At 35.0% G+C, this 11445-nt stretch overlaps 2 pseudogenes; both read right to left on the reverse strand.

Annotated features, from left to right (window-relative positions):
• Nucleotides 1–6263, reverse strand: part of LOC104985911 — a 21237-nt pseudogene extending 14974 nt beyond the window's left edge.
• A 1984-nt stretch (nucleotides 6264–8247) lies between these two features.
• Nucleotides 8248–9193, reverse strand: LOC104985912 (annotated as a pseudogene).
• Nucleotides 9194–11445: the final 2252 nt, after the last annotated feature.

Genomic DNA, 11445 nt, shown 5'->3' on the forward strand with positions numbered 1-11445 from the left:
ACTTGACAGACGTGAGTCTGAGTGAACTCTGGGAGTTGGTGATGGACAGGGAGGCCTGGCATGCTGTGATTCATGGGGTCACAAAGAGTCAGACGCGACTGAGAGACTGAATTGAACTTATTTTGATTGAAATGTGAAAATTCAATAATAGATGTAAATTTTAAATTTAACTCTAGCTCTTTTTATTATGAAGGTAAATTAGCATAATCTTATAAAGTATTTCCAGAGGAAAAGATGAGGCAAACATTTTTAACTCAGTTTTGGAGACTTTTATTCTTGGTATCAAAACATAATGTAAGAAATTAAATACCAAAAAAAAAAAAAGAAATTAAATATCATCAGTTATTTAAGCCCTAAATTAAAAGATAAAGTACTAAAAGTATCAATACTAGTATTTCATGTTGCATATGATTTTATCCCAAAGGTAATTTATCTTTAGATAGCTTATTTTTGGAATCAGTTACATTAAAAGATTAAAGATGAAAATCAAAGGTTGAAAAAAGAAAATCACATATCTTTGAACAAAATTCAATGACCAGTCATGATTCTTAACAGTCTTTTAGTAAAATACAACAGAATATATTTTTTCAGTAGCATAAATAACCTGACGAGATCATCACAACTAGATATGCTATATGTTCCTTGTTTAACTCAATTTGAACAAGTTAATGCAAAATGATATTTTGGGACAACTGGGTATCTCTGAGCATTGTAAGATGATAAATAATACCAAAGAACCTTTGGTTAGTTTTACTAGCTTGAAAATTGCATCATGGTTAAGCAAAATCAAGCATGTATTTTAGGAATTCATACTGAAAATATACAGGGATGCAAAAGTACTCTATTTCAGTTCTGGTTTAAAATATATCAATAAAATTCTTTAAAAAGACAGTTAATGCAAATATTTAAAAAGTCCTCATGCTTACTGAGTCTGCTTGATCTGTAAATAAAACTTATTTCTCCAGTTCTCTATCTTAGTGTATATTTGAAAATATTCATAAGAATGATAGCAAACAATTTAAATGTTTGAAACAATAGCCAAGTCTTTATAAAAATCAGTTATAAAATAAGAACTATCACCATAACTCCTTTCATTTAGTACTTTGCTGGAAGTTCTATACATGAAATTATCATAAGAAAAATAAATATATATAAAACTATTGGAAAGGAGGAAAAAAATATGCCATTCATTGCAAATAACACAATTTTCCTCCTAGGCCCTTAGTGTTTTACACTAAATATTTCTTTTACTGGAAAGTCTCCTCTCCCAGATATTTGTGTGGTTAGCACCCTCCACTCCTTTAGGCCTCTGTTCAAATGTCACCTCAATGACAAACATCCTCTCAAATGACATTTTTTAGTATAAAATATCTCCCCACTTCCAAGATTTTTCAGTTTTCTCTTTTACAAACTACTCATTAACATATGAAATACCATATATAAAGTTTACTAGTCAATTATGTTCATGTTTATTGTCTATATTCTCTTACATCCCTCACCCCATGAAAGCAGGGATCTTTATCTACTTTGTAGATGAACTGATGCACTCCCAGAAGTCATGTGCTGGAGCTTGCCTGGACCACATCCTGGGATCCAATGGTTGCAAGTCTGTTCTCACCTCTGAGTTCTGTAAGGGTACACTGATAGCTTGAAATCTGCCATGGTGAGAGACTTCACCTTCATTTGTGTATCCAACTGGTGATTCTTTTCATATTTTCTTTCTCAAATTATAATACATGTTGCAATCAGTTGTTAAGGTTCTGTTGATTAACAGGGATTGACTCTGCACATAAATTATTTAAATCTGTTTATTTATTTTAAAATATTTATTGAGTATCCACTGCATGGCTGACAGATGTTCTAAATGAGAAGGATTAACAACTTCTGGTAAATGTTTAACAACTGCCTCTCTGGAGTTCTATAAATACAAATCTACTTGTAGAGACTTTCTCTTTCTATGATGTAAACTCAAAATTCAAGGGATATAAACACACTAACTCTCTTAAGGGTAAGTCCAGAATTTCTGGGAGAAAAAAGTAGATTCCTTAAACATAATCATACAAGAGTCAAATCTAAATTAAATTTTCACACACTCAATATCACATACTATTTCTGAAGTTGCCTCATGTATCTCAGTCATTTTGCCTTTTTACATTTTTGTATCCATATTTACAAAACTGATTCACCTGTATCTTTTAATGATGCCTCATTGGCCCTCTCTTTACTTAGATTCCCTTGGGCTAACAGGAGACAGATAAAATAAATCTAGTTCCATGTATATGACATACATAGAGAAGAATATTCTTATTTTCTATTTTTAAAAGTAGAATTTGTAGAAAATGTTAGGCTCTGAAGCCTAAGGAAAATATTACTTAAATTGTATAGATAGATTATCATAGAATTACAAAATATTCATTTAAAATCTTTGCATTAGTACAAAGAAAATGTCTTAGTAAGTAGTGTTTCATATTATATGAAAAGGAGCAAGTGTACGAAGTACTTTACGAGTCTACCCAGGTGTAATTAAGTTTATACATACAGCTTGGTTAAGAGACAAAGAGCAACTATGCATTGCATTATAATGAAAATATTCCTCAAATTTTGCAGCAGCAGGAATGAAGGATATTGTGGGTCAAATATTACCAGTCTAACCACAATGAGAACTATAAACCTTGAGAGCCATGACAAAGTTAAATCACCATACTTGATTTGAGAGTACAAAAGAAACCAAATAAATTGCCAACTCAATTCACCAACTCTGAATTTACATAAGTATGGAAGTAATCAGACTTTAAAATTTGAGACTAAATCATCAAGAAGAACCAGGGAGTAAGTATCTTTGTTATTTGTTATTTAATATTATTATTTAATATTTGTTATTATTGAGTATAATAATATGATTCCATATCACTAAAATGTTTTAAAATAGTATTTGTTTATGGGTTTGTGAATTCAAAACCTTTTTGATATTAAAATGTGATTATTTACTAACAAGAAGACTATTCATAGAGTTCTAAAGAACCAGCACAGCATAAAGTCTTGGGTTTTTCACTAGCTTTTCTTAAGTTAAATGGTTTTCTGTTACAGAATTAAAATAACATTCCCTATGTAAAGGAATACCTGCTTCCCAGTAAAAGTTTTGACCATCAACTTGGTCACTTTCTAAAGCAGTATTGTAAAACAAAAGAAAACTGATGTGCTCATTCATGAACTAACTAATTTCTAGGCAATATTTATTTTAGTAGCAGAAGTTACACTCTCTTGTCCTTCTGGCCTTTTATCAGAAAAAAGAAAACAATGATGTGGTAAAGGATTGCAACAACCGAACCCATAAGAAAGCAGAGAATACCAAAAAAATATTCCCATGGATAAACACATATTCTAAAGTGAGATATTTACTATGTACCCGAGTCATTTAAACTTGTGAAAGTTTCCTAAACAAAGTGGGCCTCAGTTTTTCAAAATATAAATGTGGAAGAGGGATACATAGCCTCTGTAAGCTTATAAACTCTGTATTTAGATTATCTACAAAGCATACTGGTTTTTATAATACTGAGGAAAGGAGAAGAATAAATTAAATATTATCATATTATTACCAAAGAAGCTAAATATTTTAAAGAATAATTTGAAGTCTTAACAAAGAAAACAGTAGAAGAAATGTCCCAGTTTAAATGTTAACACTTAACTTTTATTTCATCCATGGCCTGTGAGAGTGTATTTTTGAAGATGAGAGCTCAATATTTAACTTCAGATAATATTCATTACTTGAATGACAGGTTGAATGGAAACTGGAGAAAGTTACTGTATGGGAACAGAGGCTTTAAATTTCAAACACTATCTTCATGATCGAAGCTTTAAAACTTTTGTATTCTATTCTCAAATATCTTTTAACATTTTTTATGTCTATAGGGAGAGTATACATTTTCTGTTCTAATGAGGAAGAAAAGAATCAACAATGAAAAACCACACAAGACCCACAGAATTCATTCTTCTGGGGCTATCAGATGACCCAGAGTTTCAGATTGTGATTTTTTTTCTTTTTAATAATCACACATATATTATGTCACTGGAAATTTGACCATCATCATTCTCACCTTGGTGGACTCCCATCTACAGACACCTATGTATTTTTTCTTCAGGAACTTCTCTGTATTAGAAGTCTCCTTTACAACTGTCTGTATTCCTAGATTTCTGGGCGCAATTATCACCAGGGACAAAGCAATTTCATACAACAATTGTACAACTCAGCTGTTTTTTTTTTCATTTTCTTGGGTATCACTGAATTTTATCTTCTAACTGCCATGTCCTATGATCGCTATGTAGCTATCTGCAAACCCCTGCATTACACAACCATCATGAACGACAGAGTCTGTGTATTGCTTGTCTTTTGTGCTTGGCTGGCAGGATTCTTAAACATCTTCCCACCTGTTATTATTTTTCTCCAGTTATATTACTGTGGTTCTAATATCATTGATCACTTTGCTTGTGACTATTTCCCCCTCTTGAAACTATCTTGCTCAGACACATGGCTCGTTGAAGTGATTGGTTTTTACTCTTCAATAGTGATTCTGCTTTTTACTTTGGCATTAATAATTCTATCTTACATGTTCATCATCAAGACAATTCTGAGGCTGCCTTCTGCCAGTCACAGAAAAAAGGCATTTTCTACATGCTCCTCTCACATCATTGTCATTTCCATCTCTTATGGAAGCTGTATATTCTCTCAAAACTATTTCACTACAGTTAAATGATTCCTTTTTATTCATTCCTATTCTAAACTTTTCCACACGCTGAATGAAATAAATAGGATAAAGCTGAATATTGTTTCAGAATTTTCTGTAAATTGTTTTTTATTCATTATGTATTTGATGAAGTATAAAATGTTACAACATAAGCCATTTCGTTTGAGAAAAAGAATCTCAGGAATAATGTGGATTTCTGAAATTTTGACTTACAAGATAACAGAAATGAATATTATTAGATAATTTTAATTCTATCTGGCATTTTCATAAAATCAAATAACCACATACACTATCAGATTGGAAATAAAATATAAATATTTACTTAAATATTTTTGAAAGATTATAAACTTATTCAAATTCTTTATACTACTATTAATAATTTTGATAATAATGAAGAGAAGGACAAGAAAGAAGAGGGTAGAGATAATTTTGTTTAGCAATTATTATATTTCAGACTTATTCTAGAGAATGATTTTCTAAAAGAAAGCAATTTCTTCCTATTGGCTCACTAAATCCTGCCAACGACATTCTGAAGTACCTGTAATTGTTATTCTCTTGCAGAAATATTACCTTATCTTTTCCTCTGGAAATATCTTATAAGATTATCATCATTCATATGCATGTAAAAAATGTTGGAATTAAATTTTAAAATTGTACCTCTACCAAGAATTTTCTCATTTTTGTCATAAACAGTTCAGTCACTCAGTCGTGTCCAACTCTCTGCAGCACCATGGAAAGCAGCATGCTAGGCCTCCCTATTCATCACCAACTCCCAGAGTTTACTAAAACTCATGTCCTATGAGTCGGTAATGCCACCCAACCATCTCACCCTCTGTCGTCCCCTTCTCCTCCCACCTTCCTTCTTTCCCAGCATCAGGGTTTCTTCAAATGAGTCAGTTCTTCACATCAGGTGGCCAAAGTATTGGACTTTCAGCTTCAACATCAGCCCTTCCAATGAAGATTCAGAAATGATTTCCTTTAGGATGGACTGTTTGGATCTCTTTGCTGTCCAAGGAACTCTCAAGAGTCTTCTCCAACACAACAGTTCAAAAGCATCAATTCTTCAGCTTTCTTTATAGTCCAACTCTCACATCGATACATGACTGCTAGAAAAACCATAGCTTTGACTAGATGAACCCATGAGTCATACTACATTATTTTAAATAAGAAATAATATATGGGTCAATGTTTAGGAAAATTTTAAGACAGGAAGTCAGTGGACTATCCATAGCCCACTGGGAAAATTTAGCCCACCACCTATTTTTGTTTAAAGTTTTATTGAACACACAGCCTCCAAAATAAAGACAGGAGGAACTGAGTAATTGCATCAGGGACACTATGCCTGCAAACTCTAAATTATCAATATATTACCCTTTTACATAAAAAGTGTGTGTTGACCCCTGCTATTGATAATCAAAATGATTATACTGATAGTAAACATTTAAACTAACCACTGAAGAGTTTGTATAGAATGATGTAGAGAGCTGCATTATCGGATAATATCAGCGTAGACTTCTTCATATCTTTTGTAAAATTTTTACAGTTCTTTTAATTCCCAGAACTAACCTATCTACTAATTATGGTATATTTTTATTGAGTGAATAAGAACTCACAACCCTCAATCAAGTCTAAACTTCAGTATTTTCACATGCTTCCAATCAAGCTTAGAAACTATAAATGTTTCAGCATGAGGGAAGGAGAAAGTAATAGCATGTCTTCCGTACAAAGTGGAAATCTCAGTATTTTTTTATAAGTTGTTTTTCTTGTGTTTCATCAAATGATGGATCTAAGACTCTCAGTTGAGTATAGTATGTGAATATCAGGAGAAACATGCCTGGTTATGGTTACAGTCTTTGTATAATAATGGTTTAAAAATGAGGGATGAGTTTGAGTAACTTTCATCATTATATACATTTTTGACTTCAGGGAAAACAGAAATGAAAAAAGTGTTCAGGGCCAGAATTGCATGATCTTGCGTGATTATTCATATAAATTCTAATCAGTACATTTTCCAATATGATAATGCTTAAATTAAGCATTTTTAACAAAAGACCTCAAGTTTATATATGATAAAACTTTGCTCTTGTTACCTTCTTTACTCCTATTGATTAGGCATATCACTTAAAGAGGCAATTAAATGAATTGTGTGTACAAGCTATTATCTCAGAATAGTCACAAATATGAGAAAGTTATAACACCCCTTAGCTACTGATTATCAAAAGATCAGCTTAACATCAAGCTTTTAGTTAAATATACAACTGACCACAGGAAATGCAGTCATCTTTGGTATCCAGTAATATTTATTTTGTCAGCTACAAATTGGCACGTGCCATGAGTGCTTGCCATCTGCCTCTACAAGGATTAAATCATGTGCTGTTCAGCTGCTGATGTTCAACACCGCCTGAAGGAGTTCAGTGTGGAAAGCAGGACTGAGGCACTTTGTGCTCTGGGAAAACTGGCAGGACAGGCCTTCAAATAGTTAAACAGTCTCAGGAGCTCATTTTATGAGCCCAATTCTTGTATCTCTTCATGTCAAGAAAAACACTAAAATTCTTCATGGTGACGATTATTTCTCATAACTAGCAGGCATTTCATGAGATGAGCAGAAACTTTCTACAAAAAAAATGTGCTTGAATACATGTACTCCCTTTTTACCAAATCACATATATACTGTCCTTCCCCTATACCTCTTTAGATCTGTTTCTCACAGATATCTGAGGTCTGACTCCCAGATTGCAATCCTCATATTGCCCCAAATAAAATTTAACTTGCAACTCTCACATTGTGTATTTTTTTTAATTGATAATTTCTTCAGGCATTTTAAAAGAATTGTTATGGTACATATGTTAATTTTGGAGTTCCCCAAGAAGTGGAGGCTTTTTCATAGTTTTCCCTAATAGCTTTCATAGTTTCCTTCATTATAATAGTCTTTGAGTTGATAAATTATACAGCACAGAAAGTGTTAAACTCACTAATGAGGAAGTTATTTCATTTCTCAAGAAAGTGTAATTACATTATTCTTTTAAGTTGTACTGTTTTTCACGTAGTTACTAAATTGGCCACAAAATGAAAAGGAGAGTATATGCTATGTTCTAATGAGACTGTAAGATTATGTTTACTATCCTTGTGTGGTAATAAAAAATAAGGTTAAACATGATACAATATTTACTCATTACTGAAAAAAGTAATTCTGGTGAAATCACAAAATGCTATTGTCTCTTGCATTTTGAAATTTCACCATAGGAAAAGTGCATAAGAGAAGGTTTGCAATCGGAATGGAAAAAAATGTATATGTATATATATGTACATATATGAAGAGTTCAAATTTAAATGGCAAAAATAAAATACACATATGCAAATATCCTTAGTAAACTGCTGACAATAAAAATATAAATGATGAAAATGAACCTAGAGAGGCTGTGTGGATATTAATAAATTTTGAAAAACCTGGATTTTAATTTAATTGCTCTTCATTCATATGCCTCTAATTCATGAAACAGGACTTTTATATTTTCATTTCCTTGATAAAAAACATAATCTTCCTTGCCATGTCCATGAAGGCTCTCTTGACTTGCTGATTTCTAAGAGTGTAGATAAAGGGGTTCAGCATGGGTGCTACTGAGGTATTTAGCATAGCCACTCCCTTGCTCAAAGAGACCCTGTCTTTTGCAGATGGATTCACATACATGAAAATGCAGCTGCCATAAGAGATGGAGATGACAATCATGTGGGACGAACACATGGAAAAGGCCTTTGTCCTCTGAGTGGTAGAAGGGATCCTCAAAATTGTTTTGATGATATATGTGTAGGACAGAATTATTAATGCTAAAGTGAACAATAGAATAAACAGCACAGGAAAACCCCAGTATCTCTAGAAATTTGGTGTCTGAACAAGAAAGGTATAATACAGGGAAATAATCACAAATAAAATGGTTGATAACATTGGACTTACAGTAATCAAGCTGTATGAAGAATACGAATAATGGGAATATAATGAAGAATGAAGTCAGCCAAGAAGCCAAGACAAGCAGCATGCAGACTCTGTGATTCATGATGGTCATGTAATGCAGCGGTTTGCAGATGGCAATGTAGCGGTCATAGGACATGACAGCCAGAAGATAAATCTCAGTGACTCCCGAGAAAAGGTAAAAAAATAACTGAATCATACAATCATTAAAAGAGATGGTTTTATCTCCCGTAATAATGGTGGCCAAGAACTTGGGAATAGTGACAGCTGTGAATGAAACTTCCAATATGGAGAAACTCCTGAGGAAGAAATACACGGGGGTCTGGAGGTGGATATCCAGCAGGGTCAGGGTGATAATGGTCAAGTTCCCAGTGATGCCGAGCATGTAGGTGATGAGCAGAAAGACAAAGATCACAATCTGAAGTTGTGGGTTGTTCAACAGTCCCAGGAGGATAAATTCTGTTATTTCTGTGTAGTTTCTCATTTTTCTTCTTCTTTTAAGTAACCTTCAGGAGAAAACACAAACAGAAGACTCAGAAAAGTGGATTATCCATGTATAACACTGGGATTTGTCTCTAAAAGTAAACTTACTATGCCATGCTAACATAATTCAGGAGATTTTTAAAAACAAGTTAATAAAAACAGGTAACTTACTTTAAAGTAAGTTTTTACCAGTGTGTTTCACATAGAATATTTCTTTATAAAATCCCTGTTTTACAGATTGGAATCAGAGTAGAAATAATTTTTAAAAATCATATCCAAATCACATACCTGAATTGAAAAGCAGGGATTATCACCTAAATCTTTCTAAAACATAGCAAATACAGTAAAATAAATGCTACCTCTTGACTTGTAAAATGCCCCACCCCCCACTCTTAGAGGATTCCCTCCTGTTGGGAAAGACTTCGTCTTTTTTCAAGCCCCATAAAATCATCCTATCCTAGTTTGTGTTGGCTGGTTCCTTGTATTGTTATTCTCTACTGTAGTATAGAAAACCTAAATGTGTCAGGAAAAAGTCACCCAGTGGATATGTCTCCAAAGTAAAAGTCATTGGAATGAAATCTTTAACAACCTGACAGATTTCTAAGTTTCCACTCAGACTCATATTAACCTCCCAACCTCATACTCCTCTTCTGAGGCCACAGATAATGGAATAAAGGAATCCAGATAATGGATTTGCTTCAGCAGTCTTCTCAGATATTAGAGAGTCAAGAGAGGAGGCAGAGTGGACGTTTAGTAGATTGCATCTGTGTTATGAGTTAAGGAAACCAAAATGTGTTGTTCAGTCACCAAGTCGTGTCCAACTCGTTGTGACCCCGTGGACTGCAGCACGCCAGACTTCCCAGTCCCTCACCATCTCCCAGAATTTGCTCAGGTTCATGTCTATTGCTTTGGTGATACCATCCATGCCATCATGCCATGGTGATGCCATGCCTCTGACGTCCTCTTCTCCTTCTGCCCTCAATCTTTCCCAGAATCATAGTCTTTTCCAATGAGTCAGCTGTTGACATCAACTGGCCAAATTATTAAAGCTTTCATTAGATAACAGCAACGGAGCTGCTCTGCTACATCAGTCAGTTCAGTTCAGTTCGGTAGCTCAGTCCTGTCCGACTCTTTGCGACCCCATGAATCGCAGCACGCCAGGCCTCCCTGTCCATCACCAACTCCCGGAGTTCACTCAGACTCACGTCCATTGAGTCAGTGATGCCATCCATCCATCCCATCCTCTATCGTCCCCTTCTCCTCCTGCCCCCAATCCCTCCCAGCATCATAGTCTTTTCCAATGAGTCAACTCTTTGCATGACCTGGCCAAAGTACTGGAGTTTCAGCTTTAGCATCATTCCTTCCAAAGAACACCAGGACTCATCTCCTTTAGAATGGACTGGTTGCATCTCCTTGAAGTCCAAGGGACTCTCAAGAGTCTTCTTCAACACCACAGTTCAAAAGCATCAATTCCTTGGCGCTCAGCTTTCTTCACAGTCCAACTCTCACATCCATACATGACTACTGGGAAAACCACAGCCTTGACTAGACAGACCATTGTCAGTATCCCAAACCAGTATTAGGTCATCTACGAATGGTTTAGCACCAGGTTCCCTACAAATTGGGGCACCATGATGGGGGAACGGGTGACTATCTTTCTGGCTGCACCCAGTGTCCCAGGGTAAAGGGCTCTCTGCACCTGACCCTGGTCCCAAAACACAGGGTGGTGCTCCCTTAGGGACCCCGGGGGAGGCCTGCCAGCAGGGATGTTGGGGAACCAGGTATCTAAGGCCAATCAAGGATCCTGTGATGCTGACATGTCATTCTGCATGGGCAGGATTCTCGCTTAGAGGTGTTCAGTCATAATCCCACAGATGGTAGCTTCTCTCCATTGGCTCTTCAGCTAAGCTCTCAACCGAAGTGTATGAATATCTGAAAACAAACATTGCCTTCCAGAGAATATTTTTCCTTAAAAATTTCTGCCATCTAAATGTTACTAGTATTCTCTCTCCATTTCTGTTTCTCAGCCGTGTCCAACACTTTGCAGCCCCATTGACTGTAGCCCACCAGGCTCCTCTACCCATAGAATTTTCCAGGCAAGAACACTGGAGTGAGGGTGCCATCTTCTACTTCAGGGGATCTTCCCCATCCAGGTATTGAACTCAAGTCTCTTGCAAATCTTGCATTGGCAAACAGATTATTTACCAACTGTGCCACCTGGGAAGCATCTACATTAATATTCTCTTAATAGAA

Source organism: Bison bison, unplaced genomic scaffold (genome assembly GCF_000754665.1).
Source record: "Bison bison bison isolate TAMUID 2011002044 unplaced genomic scaffold, Bison_UMD1.0 scf7180017864062, whole genome shotgun sequence".
In the NCBI taxonomy this organism is placed as follows: Eukaryota; Metazoa; Chordata; class Mammalia; order Artiodactyla; family Bovidae; genus Bison; species Bison bison.